The sequence below is a fragment of the Mixophyes fleayi genome, chromosome 11 (assembly GCF_038048845.1).
Source record: "Mixophyes fleayi isolate aMixFle1 chromosome 11, aMixFle1.hap1, whole genome shotgun sequence".
In the NCBI taxonomy this organism is placed as follows: domain Eukaryota; kingdom Metazoa; phylum Chordata; class Amphibia; order Anura; family Limnodynastidae; genus Mixophyes; species Mixophyes fleayi.
The window spans coordinates 39,582,972-39,603,985 of NC_134412.1; the positions used below are offsets into that span (position 1 = coordinate 39,582,972).

The window sequence follows — 21,014 nt, forward strand, 5'->3', positions numbered from 1 at the left end:
TTCTGAGGTACTTTATCTCTGAAATCTATCCCATGTCACTAGTATTCTGTCTGTGATGTTGTACTATAGTCCCTAGTGACAGCAGGCGATGGACCAGCTTCCCAGATTACAAGGCAGGTCCCAGGACCTCCTCCCCTCTGTCCTGGGCCCCGGCTAACACTCTACACTCACAGATCTGATCCCCTCATACCAGCCTGATGTTGTTAAGCAACCCTCCTGGTGTGTCTTCTCTGGGTCCCAGTGCCAAACCACACACTCAGTCACTGGGAGGCATCATAACAACATCACAGGAGGTGTTACATAGATATATCTAAAAGAAAAGAAAAACCAGTAAGTGCTCACTTTTAAAATCATCAACAGCCACCAACAGTATCTAATGTCAATACAAGCCCTATATACTGCTGCCAATGAAATACCAACAAAGCAGATATAGACAAAAATTTCCAGTTCACATAAGCGGGACCTAACCAATACCTAACGAAGCTAAAGAATGTATACCTAATATATACACCACATAATCATGGGACATGCAATTGCAAAGTGACAAAGTCAAACTATTATCTAACAACAAAGCTTATTCAGCAAAAATAAATAAATTCACCCCTTAAGTGCTAAGGACAAGTTCAGACACTCCAAAAATCATTAAGTAGTTCAGGGATGGGGATGATCTTCCCCATCCTGGCTTCAATAAATTCAGGCATATGTTAACTGAAAGAGGGGAATGATTGCCCTGTCTACTGCATGATGATATGCTTAAAGCCTATAATACAGTCATGGCCAAAAGTTTTGAGAATGTCACAAATATTGGTTTTCACAAAATTTGCTGCTTCAGTGTTTTTAGACATTTTTGTCAGATGTTGCTGTGGTATACTGAAGTAAAATAACAAGCATTTCATATGTGTCGAAGGCTTTTATTGACAATTACATTAAGTTTATGCAAAGAGTCAATATTTGTAGTGTTGACCCTTCTTCTTTTTTTTGAAGACCTCTGCAATTCACCCTGGCATGCTGTGAATTAACTTCTGGGCCATATACTGACTGATGGTCGCCCAGTCTTGCCTAATCAAAGCTTGGAATTTGGCAGAATTTGTGGGTTTTTGTTTGTCCACCCGCTTCTTGAGCATTGACCACAAGTTTTCAATAGGATTAAAGTCTGTAGAGTTTCCTGGCCATGGACCCAAAATTTGAATGTTTTGATCCCCGAGTCACTTATGGCAAGTTGTTCCATCATGCTAGAAAAGGCATTGTTCTTAACCAAACTATTCTTGGATGGTTGGGAGAAGTTGGTCTTGGAGGATGTTTTGGTACCATTCTTTATTCATGGCTGTGTTCTTAGGCAAAATTCTGACAAACTCCAAGCATTGATTAGGCAAGAATGGGTGGCCCTCAGTCAGTATGTGGCCCAGAAGTTGATTGACAGCATGCCAGGGCAAATTGCAGAGGTCTTCAAAAGGAAGGGTCAACACTGCAAATATTGACTCTGCATAAACTTAATGTAATTGTCAATAAAAGCCTTTGACACTTATGAAATGCTTGCAATTTTATTTCAGTATACTATAGCAACATCTGACAAAAAGGTCTAAAAACACTGAAGCAGCAAACTTTGTGAACACCAATACTTGTGTCATTCTCAAAACTTTTGGGACTTTTTGTACTCTTAGGGGGGTATTCAATTGTTAGCGAGACGGGTGAAAATCCCGCGCTCGAAAAAAAACAAAAAACCTGAGCTCGTTTTGAAAAACCCCCCCGTTCAATTCAATTGTTAACATTGCATCCACCCCCTCGCGCTCTATTATTGGTCCTAGCGAGTTTGAAATGAGGAGTGGTTAAGGCAGTCATTTTAGTATAAAAAAATAAAATAAAATTAATGCAATCAAGAAGGGCCCCAGCACTGCAAAGGAGATTGGGCCCCTACACTGCAATCAAGAAGGGCCCCAGCACTGCACAAGAGAATGGACCCCCACACTGCAATCAAGAAGGGCCCCAGCACTGCAAGCAACAATGCCCCCCCTACCTCGGACAGCAGATAGATTTAACAAGCAGGTAAATTTTTTGCCATTTACAAACATTTCGTGAACACTGGCCAAGCATGGACATTTATAAGGTACAAATATTTGTTGGGACTTGGCGTAAATGAGTGTGTGTAGGTAAAGCATCAGAAAACTGAGGATTTCGTCCATGGTATTTTGTTTTTTTTGTTTTTAATAAAAATCTATGGTGTACATGAGGGTGTTTACTGCATTTCTTGGGGTTTTATTATTTTTAATAAAGATTTGTGGTTGGAATGAGGGTGTTGTGCTTTTATTTAACATTTTGCTTTGTGGAACTACAGATCACAGCCAGCCGTGGGTGTAAGAGCATGTTGGCACTTGTGGTTCTACAAGTGCAAACATGCCCTGGGTGCCATGGGTATGCTAGTGCTTGTAGTTAGACAAGTAGCAGCATGCCCACACTATTTAGGCCAACATGGCTGGCTGGGACATGTAGTTCCACAAGTCAAAAATTTTTTTTTTGTTTTTTTTCATACAAAATCCCCATTTATTACCCTACTACCCACAGCCCAGGGGTAGTAGGAAGAGCCCTAGTGCTATCGGCACTGGGCTGGGTGTCCCTAGGGGGGTGGCCCGCTTACATTTTTCAGCGGACCACACTCCCTAGGGAATCCAGGCCAGCGCTGAACAGTCTATGGGTGTTTAGTCATTATGGCCGTGGGACCCAAACTGCGTTTCCCCTCCCCCCTGCTATAGTGCCTATCACCCCGGCTGGTTTGCTTAGTGCTGGTTCAATGAAAATAGGGGGAACCCTACGCAAGATTTTTCAAAGATTTAAACACACACAGCAATAGCCTGCCAGCACTAGGGTTAAGACTAAGTATAGAGTGGGGAGCAAACGATTTTGGTTTTAAAAAATAAATAAATAACATGCTACTTTTCACAATTTTGATGAGTGCTGACTGAGGTCAGGCACAACCACCCCCCTAAAAAATATAAATACATGCACCACTAATTGATTTTTTTAAAGGGGAAACTTTGAAATTTGTTTTAATTATTACACTGTTATTTTTTTTTAAAAATAGTACTTTTCGGTTTTCAGGTTATTTTAATGAACTTTTACACCTATTTTTTCAGTTTAATTTAGATTTTTCTTAACTTAAAAAATTTTTTTTTTCTTTGAGCAGACCAAGGAGGTGCAAGATGAAACAGCAGATTTGCCTGTTTCACCCACAGCGTTAAAAAACAATTGAATAGCTTTTTCCGCTGAGGGTTCGCATCCAGCCTATACTTTAACACTGACAAACGGTTGGAGCGCGATAAGACTGTTTCGGTAAAAAAAAAAAAAAAAAGATTAGAATTGCGGGAGAAGTTTCCGCGCTCGAAAATAAGAAAAAAAGACTTAACTCGCTCGAAATTACAAACTCGCTAACAATTAAATATCCCCATAAAGCTTTACACGTATCTTCAGTCAGTAGATGCATTTAAAGTAGTATGCTGAACTGCACATAGTTATAGACTTGTGTTAAGAATTGTGTACATAAAGAAATCTATGCTATGAGGCCCGACAGCAGAGCAAAATCATTTCTTAAAGTTCAAACTATTATGTCTTCAATATGTGTGTATATAGACAGGTATGATGTAGAAAATAAAACAACTATGTATAATTCAGATGAATGTATCATACTGCCACTATTTTAAGTATTACTCTGCCCCATTGATTACTGACTGGGGGTGGAGCAGACATCTCTGCTTGTAAGACTTCATGATGGCCCTAGAGGGCTTCATCACAATTTTGCTTGGTGGCCCACATCTAGTTACACTCTTGGCTCAGATGCACCTGCATGGCAGCTAAGTATCACTGGAATTTATTTTAAAATGTTAGCAAGTATATTACATTTTCCGGAGACAGGGATTAGCATGAAAGAAGTGAACAGGACCCCATGGGGATTAGCGCGACAGGTACTGAACAATTCAATACCTGTCAAGATAAGACCGCCCTCACATTGGATGCTGATTAAGTACTTTGATGTCAATCACTGGCTCCATTTAGCAAATGTAATACACTCACAAAAATTCCAGGTCACAAGTTCCCACCTATGGTGACATAGAAGAGAAAAAATACATTTGAAAGCGCTTTTGTGAAACAAATATGTCATTGCAACAAAAGGTGTTGTTTTAAAGTGAAAGAACTGTATAAAGGGGGAGAATTGTATAATTTCACATGAAGCATAAATAATGTCACTATTTAAACCCTGTCCAGGTACAACAGCAGAGAAACAATTTTACAGGAACAAATATTTTAAAACTTAGGATTTTTGTTCCACTGCTGTTTTTATAGCGCTAAACACATCTATATTATATGATATGCTATACTATAATACAGTAGTACAATAACTAGTTACATAACGATTTAAAACGACAATTGTAAGTAAAGCTTGGTATGAAGTGGGTGTGACATCAGGTGACGTCACCGTGAGGGCGGAAGCGTCGACATCTTGCGCAACACTGCCAGCAATCTCTCTCCTTCCTCTTGTTCTCCATCCGGAGGTGAAAGGGCGTAGGCTCCGGGGCGTCTTTCGCTGTTTGCTGGCCGTATAGCGGAGACGGAGAAGGGAGGCCCTGGTGGAGTGAGGCTGAAGTAGGAACAACCACCGTAATTGTCAGGAAAGAGGGGAGGGAATAGAAGCTGACTGACAGCTTTCCCAATCTGCTCACCGACTCACACAGGACGACCAGCTGTGAGGTCCTAGCCTCCAAGGTAACAGGAAAGGTGCAGGACAATGTTCTGCTAATCATTGGTTACTGCCGTATAGACTTAGCTGACGTATGGCGTGTCTGCGATATGCGGAAATATGGAGACCTTTATTCCAATGATCACATACATGTCACATTACTGCTCTGTAATTGAGAGACAGGCTTTTACTGACAACAGCTGCACCTGCATTGCCTTATCAGTGACAATGTCAGTCCTTTGTGCCTTTTCGTCTCTACACTAGGAGTGTTGGACCGTTCCCACACCCTGCTCCTCCCTTCTTACACCTACGCCTGCTGCAAATGTTTAGGGGATATACTCGCAGTTGCCTTGACAGATTGGGAACTAATAGCATTCATTCCTTTTGAATAAAGCTTGATTAAATATCTGAATATATACACATTTCTGTACATGTTGTATTCCAGCTATATGATGCAGCAGAAAGGGAGGTGGTGTGATATGCGCCTGTCAAAGCTCTTGTCCCACCCAACACGTGCATAGTTGCCAATATTGGAGTACAATTCCTAGAGACACTTTGCTCTTGGTCCTGATGCATCTATGGACGCTTTCAGCTCCATATATGACATTAGCAATGAATAAGATTATAATTTTGTTATTTTCTTAAAAATCATTCATCATATAGAGTATAATTGTTATTGTTAGAAAAATAAAAACAGAACATGAAACTTATGTACTGCCCCAGTTACATTAGGAACAATTGCCAACTACATGTATGTGGTGTTCCCTGCTATTTGATATGCAGGGACATTAATTTCCTCTCATTTTGACAGACTTTTGTTGGGCCCTGTAGATATTGTCTCTAACAATGCAGTGCTCAGCAGAAAAAAAAGGTTACCAGCAAAGCTGTCAGTTGAACAGAACATTACTTTTAATCTATTGGCTGGCTTGAATTGCTTAATGTGGTTCCTGCATCTAAAGTTGAAGGATATTTAAAAAATGGAGGGCACAATAACCAAAATGTATGCATTTAACTTGATATGCATATGATGCTGGTGTTTTGATTTAATTCATTTTTGTCATTTTTATTTTTCTGTCTTCTGTTTGTTTTGTTTTTCTATTTCCATATATGTGAAACAATTTATATTTCAGTTTATGTTGGAGAGTGGTTTAATACCACTCTGTACCAAGTTATCTGCTGGAAATGAATTTGCCTTAACTAATATAAGGTCATTATAAAAGTTTAGGGACTCTAGTTGTCTGCATTTATTTATAATCCGAGCAAACTGGAACATGTACCTTTTATTTATGTCTTGGCTTTAGTTTTTGTGTTGGTCCATTTTCTCTTTTAGGACCTTGAAGTAGCTGCATGCTAAATATATGTGCCTTTATTCTGTAGGCTTGTACTGAATAAATTAAAACACAATGAGGGTGCAGATTTAACTGTGCAGCAGTAATAAAAATACCTCAGGTAATTTATACATAACTAAATCTGATCACATGGCGACAATTCATCTCCTACTCAGAGTGAGAATGAGCAATGTATTTTATCTTTATTTCATATATCACATGTAACCTATATCAAACTATTCACAATTTATATTGCTTAGCAGGTTGGGCTGAGGAAGACAAATGTCATATTTCTATTGCTCACTGCACTATTGAACTTATTCTAGCATATTATCATTCTCATCCTGTTTATTGTTTTAGTATTCTGCTGAAGTGCTTAGCAACTACAACCCATGTTCAATGTTCTGTTTGCTCATCATTGATTCCCTATTTCAGTCATTATTGCTATAAATACTCATTTTATGGAATAATATCTTGGGCTGTCAACCTTATCACTGTATATTGTATTTATTAACAGACGTGGGTGCTGCCCCATTATTTGTTTTGTTGAGCTGTATATATATTATCTGTCTCCAATGGAATGAAAATCATGCAATGCAACTTCCAAAGGATTTTAATTGTGAGCACAACTTTTAAACAAAACATCTCTAGGACATGGGGAGCTTTGTATTTTCAGTTTTTGTTTAAAACATATTTTGTAAGAGCGTCATGCAAGGGGTGTTGCTCAATTTTTTTTTTTTAAGCGAGCATGTAGTATAAGCTTTTAAGTTCCTGTTACAGTGAAGAGTAAGATATGCTTGGTTGATAAGTGATATAACAAGATTATAGGTTGGTTGGTAAGGGCATCCAGTGCTGTGAGATATTATTTTTTTTTATTTTATTTTTTTAAACGCATGTGTATAGAGTATGTGGTTCATTGTATAAACAATATTTTTTTTTTTATGGGTTACAAGTTAAAATATTATTAGTACAGTTGACCCTTTTGTTTAGCTGTCTACAACCTGACCATAACTTCACTCTTGTGATAGAATAATAATCTTCATAAATTCCTGGATTTGAATTGGTGTGCTATTGCAATTCTATTCTCCCCCCCTTCACAATGTTTTAATGGAATAGTATATTGCATTCTGAAAACAACTTTTTACTTTCTGAAAAATGTTGTTTATTGGTTATCATTTCTTCTTGTTATTACATTGAATTTTCTGTGAGCAACGTATCTGCAGATAACATTTGATATACATATGCAGGGCTCTATTGTCAAACAGTTTTTTTGTTTTGTTATTTGCCACTTATGCCCACTCTCTAGCACTATAAGATGTCAAAAATGCCTTTGTGTTGTCATGGGATGGTGTTGCTTTCCTGTTGGCCACTTTCCCAATGTGGGACGTGTGGCCAATAAGAGAGGCCAAATCTAGTTGGAGTGACTTATGTAGTGAGGATTAATGATCCCTGTGTTTCTAATGTGTTATATATTCACACTTTTTTGGCTACAGCTCATTACAATATGATCATTCTGTTTAATTTTTTTTTGTTTTTTAAATTGAATTGTGTGATTAAAGTGGGTGACAGTTGTATAGCTGCCTACTGACTAATGTCCAGAGACAGAGACGGTCCCATGACTTTTATTTTCAGGACTATATACTGTATGAGTAGTTAAGATGCAAAAATATTGTAGTGCTCTTGGGTCTACCTCTACAATATCACATGTGACAGCAACTCAACAGCAGGATGTGTCTGGAAAGTATTTTAACATTTTGGCAAGTATGATATAGATCTAGCGCAATCAAATGCAGTTCACCAAATTAATTGATAGTCTGATTATATTGGGTGGACCAATTTTTTACAGAAAAGCACTTCAATGGAAGATGTTTTAAGTATTTATGTTGTAAACGTACCATTAAATTCCATCTGTACTACAACTTTCCTCATGCACTGATGTATTTCCACTTAAAACCAAATGTGTAAAGTGCGTGGGATGATTTAATTGAATTAAAACCAATTGAATTGCTAAAAATCTCTAAATGTATTTGTTCAAACACAAAAATTATTATGCAAATCCCTGTATCTAAAAAGGTGTTCTGTATACTTAACCATTGAGTAGTGGAAGTGCTGTTACAATTTGAATATTGCTGTTTTGACAACAAATCTGTACAATTTCACAGCCAAAGAAAGCATTTTTCACATATGTAGACACGGTATCCATACAGCTCTCCTGCCTCTCAACACCGCCACTGTGCTAAAGTTTTAGAGCACATTATAGTAAAAATTGGCTCTATAAAGTGCTATTATATATATATATATACAAAATGACAGTGTATTTAGAGGGTAATGTGAGCTGCATGGAAGCAGGTCAAATTGATCCAATCTATATAGGAATAGGCAAACAATGTGTAAATGATTGTACAGTTGACGGCAATAATAATAGAAAATACATCATGTGTAATTTTATTTTCTACACATTTCCTGAAAAATACTTTAGATTAATATATACCTATAAATTCAATATAAAACGAAATATTCTCTCACACACTGTATTTACCGCTTTTTTTTATTTTTTTTTATTTTTTTTTTATATGAGGACCTGTCACCAGACCATCTGATATAATTTTTTCTGCGTTAATTCTGTATGTACTATGTAATTGATTTGCAAAAAACTTCCCAAAGAAATAAGGATCTCTAGAGACGGCATTAAATCCAGTATGCTGCTTATGAATTCTCGTTTTAGGCAGAAATAATTGCATTCTTAACACCTATCCCAGTACGATTGTTTTTGCTTGCCATATAGTTAATGAGCATTTGTCTAAGGCCGCAGCTACTCTGGACACTTGTAATAGAAAAATTGTGTGTGATTGCTCGAATGCTGCAAATTGCGTGGTTTGTAATCCGTGGATTACTGCTTGGCATGGCAGTCATACACATGGGCTCATAGAGATCCACTCTTGACAAATCAATTTGTCTCATAAAATTCCACACAATTATCTAAAATTTGATAGTGTTAGCCCTACCCTTAATTTCAAATTACATTTTCACAGAATTCAATAAATGGTTTTTCATTAATCTGGGAACACAATCTGTAATAATTGGTACCTCAGATCGAAATTTGATCATATTGATAAAAGTATTCAGAAGATGACTTATCTGCCTGTGCGCCCAGTAGTCTTTTGAGTCCACTAATGGGCCCCATTGATTTTGAAAGTAATCTGTACCCCCTCTGCCTAAATGCCAAACAGCTGTATCTTGTCCACTTTGGCCACCTAAGTTTGTTGCCAAGTTGGACCGAGTGCCAGGATAGTTACATTTGTGCCCATAATTATAGATGTCAGGCTTATTGGCCTCCTATGTATAAGCGTACATCATGTAGCATATGTTTCCCTTATCTTATCTAATGGTTTTGGACTTTGTCTTGTCAACCAAGGACATGCTAGGAATACATGTTTTGCTACTACTTGCAAGTAGTTAGTTCAAGTAATGGGCTCATTCTTAGTTTTAACAAATGTACGTCCAAATTCCCAGGTGTTGCAAAAAAAAATTGCAAGTGCATGCAGCACTAGCATATGCTCCAGGTTTGTGTCTGGCATGTATCAGATTTGACAGGTGCATATCTCTGTGCAGATCTGCATCTGTTTGCAATTGTGCCAACACACCCTTACTGTATTTGGCCTACATTTGACTGGCCTTTCAACCCCACCCCCCACTATTCAAGTGTCCCGCTTCAAGCAAATCTGCATATACGTGCAACCTGTTTTAAAGTCTAAAATGTGAGTTGCTTGAGATGGCTGTGGAGTAACATTTACAAATGTTGAAAAGTTTCAGAAAATTGTCAGATATGTAGGAGTGTCAGGGAATGTTTGATGGACAAAACATTTTGCTTTAAATAATTACAATCTTCTTGTTACAAACCTGTTAAGGAAACAGAGCAACAAAATAACAATAGATGACTATAACTTTTATTCTGCAAATAACTCTATACATTACTTCAAACACCTTAAATGAACGTTCATAACATACCAGTGAAGTTGCCTATAAGTTTTTAATAGTGTACAGGTAGCTAAAATGACCTTAGTCTTAGGATATTTGTTCTGTAGTGGACTCATCCTTTTAAGTCAGCATAGAAGAAATTCACCCAATCTTCTCTTTGACTTCCATGGTACTAACAAACATTGCTGGTTTTGCACTATATACCGGTGTGCTAATGTGGATAATCTATAGATTTAAAGTGCTTTCTGATCACTTCACTAAACAAATATAAACCATAAGAGAGACCCAAGCTTTGAATCTGGCCATACATGTGCTACCCTGCGTTCAACCTGAGAGCCAAGTGACTGCATCACTGACCATTTCATGTGGGCAAGTTTGATATGGTTTAGGCCGAGTGGTCGTTTCACTTCCAGCGTTCCTGTGGTCATAAGATGACCGCACACATGTGTGTAACAGTACCCTTCCCACACATGTACCCTTCCCACACACTCACCAAAATGCCCATTAATGATTCTATTGATTTTGATTGTGTCATTTTTATCCTGTTATGCACATGTTGCAATGTTACTTACACAATGATACATTAGAATAGTACTTAATTGTGGGTAAAAACAGTTCTGGAACCTGTTTAAGAACCTGTCTCCTTTGATACTTTTTGGAAAAAAAAACATATTTTCTGTTCTTTATCTCTAGGCATTGAAACTACAGACTTTTTCAGAATCACCACGGGGAGCCATCAACCATTGAAATTCAGGTTTTGGAGCAAGTACTAGTTCATGCAGTTTGGAAACAAATGTTTATGTGGATTATAGAGCTGGTTTTAGCAGTCTGAAGAGTCCTGAATTCCCTGCATCCACCTGGCTGTAGGCATTCGTCTTACTCTGACAGAGATGTAGGATGTGCTGATACTCACATCATAAGATGCAGCCATTCATTAGAAAGGTAAGCTTACACTTTTCATTTGTAGAAGAAAGTGGTATGCTGTATATTTGTAATTATCCGCTGCTTATTTTAATTTGCCTTTGGGCTATACATTTTGATTTGTAGTACTCATCCCTATTGCCCCCTGTGGTCCAGTGACCCTCAATTTACATTGTTACTTGTTCTTAGGGCAGTTTTGTTCTTTTGGCATCTGTTGGCTGATGGTACATTTTGTTTTGCTAGACCAAGCTAAATACATGTAAATATGCACATTAGTTTGCTCCTTCGTGCAGAATAAATAATACCAATAACTTCTGAACTATCGCCTCAATGAATTAAAAGAATGGAATTGTTTAGTTTCTGAAAACATGCACTGGGAACTAGTAGCATTTTCAGCAGTTGATACCTAGGTTTCTCTGCTATTTGGGGTTAGATATACTCGTACAAATGCAAACTATAGATTACCTCTCATCAGATGCACTTTACTGCATCAACTTTATTCAAATGGCAGCTCTGGTTTTTACATCTGGCTCTTTTTTCCCCGTATTGATGCACTTTATGTGCAGGCCAATTTAAGCGCTTTGAAAAAAAAAAAAAAAAATGCCAGTGTTACATTGTCTAAACTTATACTTTCTGTAACTTCTCCTTATGTCATGGCAGATGATGCTGAATTGCTGCCATCTTATTAATGGAATTGCATAATGTTATTATCTCACTACATCAATCCTCTTTTTATCTATTTTGGGCTTAAGCACATTGTGTATTAGAGTTAAACATTTCTAGCTACACGACTACTTTCTTAATGCCAGCACCATTTATTTTATACCCCTCACTCACAGATAGTTATACTGTGTGTGAAATTGCATGCATTATGTCACCCTCTTTATGATTCCACCCTTGCTAGAATACCATTTTTTTTTTTTACTTTTGGGTTTAAAAAGTTAGCAACACAATTGTATGAGGCCTCAAACAAAAACTACCTGTAATCTATTATTTTTTATTTGTGTGGCTACTGAATCGCCGACTAAAGAACAGCTATGTGTTTACATTTGACTGACTTGAATTTGTTTTTTTACCCAACTTTGTCAATGACCTATAGTTAAAGATCACTATATGTTTAACAAACACATCAATCTGTAACTGTGATCCAAGAGTCTTTTTAGCCACTACACTTATGTTTTAGGTTTTGCTTTTTTATTTTTTTAGACTGATTTTTAAAAACCCAATGAAAACTGTTAGATATAGCCTTTGCACTGCTCAATGACCATATGAAACTTTAAAAAAAAAAAAAAGTTTCACTTTTTGCCCTTGTATGTCCAGCATTTACAGACAGAACTGTGTGTACTAGTAGAGTGATCTATTGATCAGTATTTTAAGAGCTGCTCATGCTGTAGTCATTTTTCAAAGAACGCACAAAGTAAAATGCCAGCAGTAGCTGTACAATCACCCTTGAGTACATACCCTTAGCTTTGCCAGTTGTCACAGAATTGGCATAACTAGTCTAACACAGCTTTCAAGAGAGTGAAAAGGCTCGAGATATATGGGTTCAAAGTTTTTTTTCCAGTTTAGCCACAAAGGAACGAGGGGCTAAACTGTGGGCCAAATGACTTGGAGGCATGTTAGTGCCGTCTGCAAAATGGAACAGAAGCCAAGTTTCGACATCTGCTGGTTATTCTCTGACCCATTTCTCTATATCAGCAATTATATTGGTGCATTTGTGACGACCACCAATATGCTCTGACCTTATAGGTCTTTGAGCATTTAAAGACAAAATCCAATAAAACCTAAGTGTGTAATTTGTTTTTGCTCTTGGAAACTGAAAATAAAATGAATTTGTCATCCTTCCTTGAATAATAGTACCATTAAAAAAATATTTGTGGACAAAGACAATCGGAGATTGACCAACAGACTATGCTGGAAACTTGCCATTCTAGAATTATAAGCCTAGTCGTTAACTAATGCTCTTTATTTCCTATGTTCATTTTTCTGGTTTTGCTGCAAGCAGCTGTCTCCCCACCTCTTCATTTTCCAATTTCCTTCATTCAGTAGCTGTTTCTTCTCCAATGTAAGACATTTGGATGCTTTGGCCTGAATTCCTGTTGTATCTATTATGTAGCAGGTGGAGCAATCTGTTAAATTAAAATTGGCAAAGGGAACATTAATCTTTTTGTGCGGTTGGTCGGCATATCATGTCCTCAAAACTAAATTAAACCGAGCCAGGACTCCTTTGTATCGATAGCTATGTACTGTATATACTTTAAATATATAAGTGAAAGCATTGGTTGTGAACGCTTATCCTTGCCTGTAAACATCTGAATATATCTAACTCAAATATCACCCTTAAATTCATATGCACTACCTCACTATTTCAGAGTACAGCATGAGAATAACCCTCTGTTGTTCTGGCTGCTGACCATCTAGCGATTGTACTGTATTTGTAAGCAAAGTTATAAAGAAATATTCCCATGCTCAGCAATGCATGTATTTTTCAGGGACTATATAAGCAAAGAAAATGTTGCCAGCACTTATACTTGCAAGTGGAAATCAGAATATATCTGGCACAATAGAAATATGAGGTATTGAAAAATATTGTGATTAAAACATATAAGCTTATAGCATGTATAAATATATGGGTGTGTGGAGTTAAGAAGCCCTGCTTACAATCTATAGGGAATTAGGTGATTGATACATAGTTTAAATGTCACAATTTACGTATTATTCCAGCCAAAAGTGAAAAAAGTGTTTATTGGAGATATATAATCCAGTCATATAGCAATGATGGTTTCTGGGTCGAATTGTTTCAGTATAGAAGTAGAATAAGTTTTGTGTGAACTGTGTAGGATTGCCGTGTAGTAGCATGTCCTAAGGTGTTTTTAGGACTTTGCAACACCTGAGTTCTCAGGCAATGCTTGAAGGTTTGGAGGCAGATTCAATTGGCTGCGATGTTGCTGAGAACATTGTGGTCTTGCTTTATTACCATTTATACTGTAAAAAGTTATGCTTACTCTTGCTCGCACCTCTATGGGGCGTGAGCGGTACTTTCACCTAAATAAATTGCGTAGTGTCTTACGGCCGTTCTGTTACCCTACACGGCAATGTTTTTTTTAGAATTGAATCTACCCCTTGGACTCTTGTAACAGGAGGGAATTCTAGAGTGGATGCAGCCCAAGGAAAAAATTGTGGATAAGAAAATGTATGTGGGTGCAGCTTTGTTAATGGCTTTTTATGTTGGTGTACAAAATGTATAAGGCTTATGTCGCTTAGAAATAATGCCAATGAACAACGGACACGCTTATGCGTGTGTCCTATACATTTAAAGAACCTGGGACTGCCTCCAGATTGTTTAGCACGAACATAGTTTAGTAATTGTATGTTTACCAAAAATTGTAAGAGGCTTGTGATCTAGTTAAAAATAACATTAATAAGCAGATCAACACAATACTGCCTGTACTTTAAGATTATTTAAGACAAGCGTATCTGAAATTCTTATGGATCAGAGTTGATGCTGGGAAGTACTCTCTGGCTGGGGGAAAAGTCTGCAACGTGTTTCATCTTTTGGACATCCTCAGAGGGTGAGGAGAGGCATTTTTGCAGAGATGTGGAAAGTTTGAAAGCTTAATTGAGTTACAGTGCAGAGGTGTTAAAGTGAGGAGGAGAGATTGTAGGTGACTAGCCAATTCTCTGAGAGTGAAAATGGAGTGTGAAAGAAATTGGATGAAGAGACTTGGAGAGGAAGTTGGAGAGAGAAATTACTTTAGAAATAAGAATGTTTGTCATGAATTGGGATGTTGAAACTTCTCAAATAGTAGTGGGGATGTCGGTGGGTTAAAAAATGAGGGAGGCAGTGTCAAGATTACCGGGTTTATCTGGCTCAATGCTACCCACTTGACGCTGGCTCGCCATCCACAGGTGCCTCACTATGCCAGGGAAGTCTACCCAGTACCTTCTAGGATTTGTATGGTCACTCAGGCAAATGCAGTTAGAAAGTAAAACAATACATATATTGTAATAAAAACAACACTAGAATATTATGTACACACAGTAAATAAATGCGAGGCAGGTTTACCACACCTGTCCCTTACCCCACTAGCTTAAGGAGCTACAATCACCTGGCTGTCAAGACTTGACGCCCCATGGATCTCTCTCAGCTGCATATATAGACTCTAGTAGAGAACGACAACTCAAAACCAGATCTTGCACCTTACATGAATGAAATCCCAGAATGGAGTGGCTCCTAATGTCTATGGTCTAATTTTTTCCCCTCTCTGGCCAAGCCCCTGGGCCTCTCCTTGTTATACATTGGTCAGTGCTGGACTTGGAGGGGGGGGGGGGGTTGGAGAGGTGAGTGAAGATGAGCTATATATGAATGCTTGATCAACACACAGTACGCAGGCGCCAATTGCATAGTGCCACTATTATATTGATTCATCAAATATGTGTAGTGAACTGCAATGCCATTTTATACTAAGGTAATAAAATGAATGACCAGATAATACAACTGACTATACTATTATTAATAAAGCTGAAGTGCAGCAATTTCTAAATAAAAGTAAAGCTCTGCCATTCAATAATATTTACATATACTTAAGTTCTGTCCAGCTCTCTTCATTAAGCACTTGATACATAATAGCTTCTATGGAATTGTTAGGTTGAAGAATATTTCTTACCATTCAGAAATATCATTAAGACTATAAAATGTTTTGTCAACTATACAAATTCAGCATTCTGCATCAAGGATTTATAGCAATTGCAGGAGTGTCTAATTCACGGAGTTGTGAGGTGCTGTATTATAGAACGCAATATAAATATTTATATCCCACATTATCATAATGCTTGTTTTTCTATTATTGAGTTTAACAATAAATAGATGTTGGGCAAAACAGTGGCATATCCTCTTAGAATCGCTATATTTGGATTTTGATGATGCCACAGAAATGTGATGGTCACGCCAGTTCTCATGAGTCATTTACGCAGAAAAGGTGTGATGGTCACTGTTTTAAACTACAGCAATACATGAGTCTCTATCCACCCAATTCCATTAATCAGAAACTGCATGAAGCAGCCAATACGCTCTAGCATATAAATCGTCTCATTATCTTCCTGTTGTGCTTGAAGTGCCAGCCACTAACTGCAACTGCTGAAAGCATTAGTTGTGTCCAACATGAGGTTCTGCAGATTCCACCATGACATGCATTCTGCAATACAGAAAACTTGAAGCATACAACTTCACACAATTATATATAGGAGTAAGAGAACAAACCATTGCATCAGTAAGAGACATGAGAAAATAGCAATTGCATCAGAAGGCCCGGAGCAGAAGTTTAAGGAACCTTTTCATGAGATCAGGATGGGATGATGAGATGCCTGCTCGCGGGAACTGGAACTAGACGAGATCTAGAGGGGTTGGGGCAAAAATAGACTATGGGGGTGGTTGGAAATAAATGAATGGGCAGGTGGAGCATGGGGAGGAAGGAAGATAACTTAGGATGGGGGAGAGTAGGCAGACATAAAGAGGTGAGTTTAAAGGGCGCCCTAGATAGGAGGTTGCGGGTGAGAGTCTGGACAGGCAGAGTAGGGAGATTAAAATGTGGGGTACATCATGATCGAAGTCCTGCAGGCATGACTGTGAGGTAGTGACAGGGGAGGAAAGATGAAGGTGGACAAGCAGGGGAGTATTTGGGCAAAGTCTGAGATGCTGGAGGGGGAAGAGTTGTAGAGGGCTCTATAGGTGAGGGTAAGCAGTTTGAATTCTATTGTGGAGGGATTTGCAGAGAGGCACAGCAGAAGAGGAACATCAGGTAAGGGAGGATAGTTGGGACCACTCATTCAGGACAGATGGCAGGGGGGGACAAAAGGGTGTCATGCATGGTAAAAAGGATGAAATTGCAGTAATCATGGTGTGAGATAAAAGATGTGGATGAGGGTCTTTGTGACTAGCTCAGTTTTAGTTATATGTGTTTGAAATAGCATTCAGCCGTTCAAGTGGAGGTGGCAGAGAGTCAGTAGAAAACGTTAGAGAGGAAGGAAGGGGAGAGATTAGGGGAGGAAAGGTGGATTAGATTGTCATTAGCATAGAGATGAAGCTGAAGGCTGAAGTAGAGAATGAATTGACCAGTAAATGTAAAGAGAGAAAATCAATGGGCCAAGAACAGATCCTCGGGGGGAACCCCAGCAGATGGATGGAGGGGAGCAGGCACCAGAGGAAGAGATGCTGAAGGAGCATCCAGAGAGGTAGGAGATAATCCAGGAAAGGACAGTGTCACAAAGGCCAGGGGAGGGAGTGTGTTGAGAGGATGGGTAACTGTTGAAAGTGGCGGAGAGGTCAAGGAGTAGGAGCAGGTATGTCTTGTGATTTCTAGTAGTTTATAAAAGGGTTGGAGATTTGTAGTATGTTGGTATACCTATTACTGCAGTTTAAACAACATTATATTGTTCCCTTTTATTGTTCAGAGTAAAACTTGTATAGGAAGGTTTATCTGCTGCATATATGTATAATAGAAAGCTGATCATGTAAAATATTTTCCAAATGCCTTAGAGCACTGAAGCTTTGCTGTGTACTTGAGCATGAACAATTCTATCTGATTAGCACATTGGGTTTACTGTTTGCAGAAGAACAAATGGCATTGGTTCGATGTTCTTGGACCAATAATTTCTGGGCATATCTTCTCTTGTGCATTCTCTAGGGGGTGTGGTCTTTATAAAGGAAAAGCTGTCCGCGTTTCAAAACATCTGTGTTTTGATGAACCTGCAAATAAAGCCAGAAGGTTGTCTGTTTTTCTATAGTAGTCGGAGGAAGGTCAACCAAGTCAGTAAATGGTAGAGGCTGATACAGTAGAGAAATTTCAGCATGCTTGGGATAGACCTAAGGATTTTCTTACAAAAATGAAAGGACCAAATAGGGTTTGAAGTTACCATATGTTAATAAAAAAAATGGCCAGACTATGGACCAAGCAGTTCTTATCCGCTCTCAAACCCTCTATCTCTAAATGTGATTTAAATGGGTCAAAGTGTGTGTGTGTGTGTGTGTGTAATATGTGTGTCTATGTATATATGTGTATTCTTTGTATTTTTTTTTTAATTTATTTCTATTAGTAGGACCAATACTCGGATGCAAACCAAAGAGCTGTCCAAGTTGTTAGTGGGAAGACCATTTATCTTAACTGGCATCTGATTTGACTAATTTGTCATATTTTATTTTTTTGTGTGTGAGATTTTGTTTTTTGTTTTTTTTTGCCCATGAGGATAAATTGTTTATAAAGACTTGCTAGTCAGTAGTATTACATTTGCAGGACAAGAATACGGAATATGATGTATTTGTGCCTCTTTGGTTCCTGACTGTTTTCTGTGTGGAATGCATTTCTCAATATACTTTCTTTAGCCTTTATGTTGTAAACCTTAATTTATGTTTAGTCTCCTAAGCAAGTTTAAATGAATAAGTTTAGTACACTTCTGTACATCAATAAACCTTTTGTAGATTGTTGTAAACCACAGCATGAAGGAAGGAAGGAAGGAACAGGCTGCCAGTCGCATGGAGTACAACACATTGCTTTCCCATCAGTTATGTCCTCTTGTGCCTTTTTTTATTTTATTTATTTTTTTAACTAAGATTGTGGAGCACATAGGCAGAAAAGTTTCACTCGCATCTAATCTGTGCTTATAGGAAAATTGTAAATTGTCTCAGCTCAGTTAAATAAGGATTTCATCATTTAAAATAAAAAAAAAAACACCCCCTTGTGACCCCGTAATTGTAATTTTTTTTTTTATTTTTATTTTTTTTAGACCTGTATATCCAATGATTCAGCACTGCTCTGCTTCATGCTCCCCCCCCCCCCCCCCCCTCCAAAAAAAATTAATTGTAACTTTTTGTTTTTATTGCTTATCAACATTTGTTCTGTGCGTACAAACTAAATTGTAAAGTTAAGGGTGGTGTCGCATGACTAATTGCTCTAAATTTGCTCATTAATATATAAGTAATACACTTTAATCGCTGAAGTTGTTTTTAAACTTTCAGTGTTTTCAATGTATCCAATAGCACTCAATAAAAACATTCTCTAATTGAAGTATTTAACATTTAAACAGGCCATGCTGTTATTAAAAATTGGGCGTAGGTAGGTGCTTCTGAAGCTGGAAAACCACTAGCTTGAAATGTGCCCTTCTTCCACTACCCTAAAGGTAAATGTAATTTCATTTTCTGAACATCTTACACACTTCAGTCATCCTCCTCCAGACATCCTCCTCCAGACTGGATTATTATTTTGGAAACTATTGTTGTCATGTATACAGAGAGTAACTAGAAAGATTCAGTGCTGAAATCTACAGAGTTTTTTTGCTTTTTCTAACTTTCCATGTCTGGTTACTGTTGCTACTGCAGGTTTTTTTTGTTTACTTTTTAATATATTGCCTTAATTGGTAAGCTGAATTTGTGCTTTCTTACCCAATTGATAATGGTCTGACTTGCAAGTTATTATTTTGTCCTTATAGTGCTGCCTTCTGATTCAGAAACGAGCCTATATTATAGAAACGCTTTAAATGAATACATCTTTCCCACCTGGTATAACCATGGATGTGACAGGATAGACTTGCCATACTTTCTTCTCTCATCCGTTTATCTTGGGGTTACTTTTTACTTGTCGGTAACCTGCCTTTACTGACAGTTCCTACAAGTGTTACTTGGCCACCTGACACTCACCGACTGCTAGTGTCAACTAGAAGAGTAGTCTCTGCTAACACCGGGTTCTGTCAATGGGACCTGGAACAGATTACTTCTGGGTGTATTAGCTGCTGCAACACCTATTTGCTGGCGATTGTGTCTGGTTTCTCCTGATCTCTTACTTAGGATCAGAACTGCAGGGTGGTGGCCAGTATTTACTTAGGGAACAGATTAGTGTGGTGGCTCTTATCTTTATGTCACAGCATTACTGCAGATAATAGGAGTTGTGCAGAATCTTGTAAGCAGAAAGGTGCTTATTGCTCATAAGCAGTCCTTACAAGGACTGTTGCACACCAGTGCTATATTTTTTCACCCTTGTCGGTGTCCTGCCAGTATTAGTGTGGCTCATGCCCCTCTCCACACTACGCCACTAAGTCTATGTTGATAGATTTAATCTTTAAATCTCCCACCCAAAATACTATTAGGAGACCTGCTCTAAGGTCTAGTTCCCCCATCCAAGCTGAAATTGAGTGACCAGGCCCCATTACTTGAGCCCTCTGGTCTCCAGTGTGGAGCTTTGCAAGCTGAGGCGTCATTAGACACTGTTCTGCAACTTCCTGCCGGAGCTTAAGGGTAATGGCTACTTGTCACCAATTGGTATTAGGGTTGGCTTCCCACAGAACCAGCAAGCATGGGGGACCTCCCTGGCACCTCTGGTTCCAGCAACAAATGAGAACTGGAGCAGTGAGTAAACACTGCCAAGAGGAGCTCTGATCTTCCACTTTAAAAGTAAAATCACATTTTATTTTATATTTATTTTAAAACCTTTTTATCTTTAGAAATTATACATGTTGGTTGTTTATTTTTTTAACACAACACAGAACAACAGTATTTAACCCATTTGGCTCCGTGGAAGTCCTTTGTCTAAGTGTGCCCACAGCACAAATTGGTAAGGGGACATCCAGCCAAAATTGGCTTCCAGCAACCAATACAATTTGATAACCCTTATTACACATATTGAATGTTATTTACTAACTGCAGGATATGCAAACACATCTAGCACATACAATTTTCCGCATCAAATGCGCCTACTCTTGAATACTAGCGAGTATAGCAGGATAATGTTTAGCACTGCTTACCCAAAACTGCAAAATACACACTCCTGAAACTAACCAGTGTCTTTGCCTCAGTCACTTTCATGTGCATGCCCTGCTGCTGAGACACATTCACTCATCTACCCACGTGGTAGGGATTGAGCTTCAATGTCTTCCTGCGTTTGACAGGTCCACTTCAAAGCACCCATAAAACTTAGATTATTTTTTTGAAAGGAATGACTGTCCATACCTTGCAGCTATCCTGATTCTTAAAGAATGTGCTGTCAGCTGTGACTTTAGTATGACTGTGGGTATGT

The 21,014-nt window shown here is 38.2% G+C and overlaps 1 protein-coding gene across 8 annotated transcripts in view; it reads left to right on the forward strand.

Annotated features, from left to right (window-relative positions):
* Positions 1–4,506: 4,506 nt before the first annotated feature.
* The window catches only part of EPN1 (epsin 1), a 75,174-nt gene continuing 58,666 nt past the window's right edge, over positions 4,507–21,014 (forward strand). For 4 of the 8 annotated variants that reach the window (XM_075189995.1, XM_075189994.1, XM_075189996.1 and 1 more), the window contains exons 1-2: positions 4,507–4,752; positions 10,726–10,974. The gene's annotated coding sequence lies outside the window, so the exon portion shown is untranslated. The remainder of the gene's footprint in view (positions 4,753–10,725; positions 10,975–21,014) is intronic. The other 4 variants (XM_075189999.1, XM_075190000.1, XM_075189997.1 and 1 more) reach the window with 3 other exon arrangements.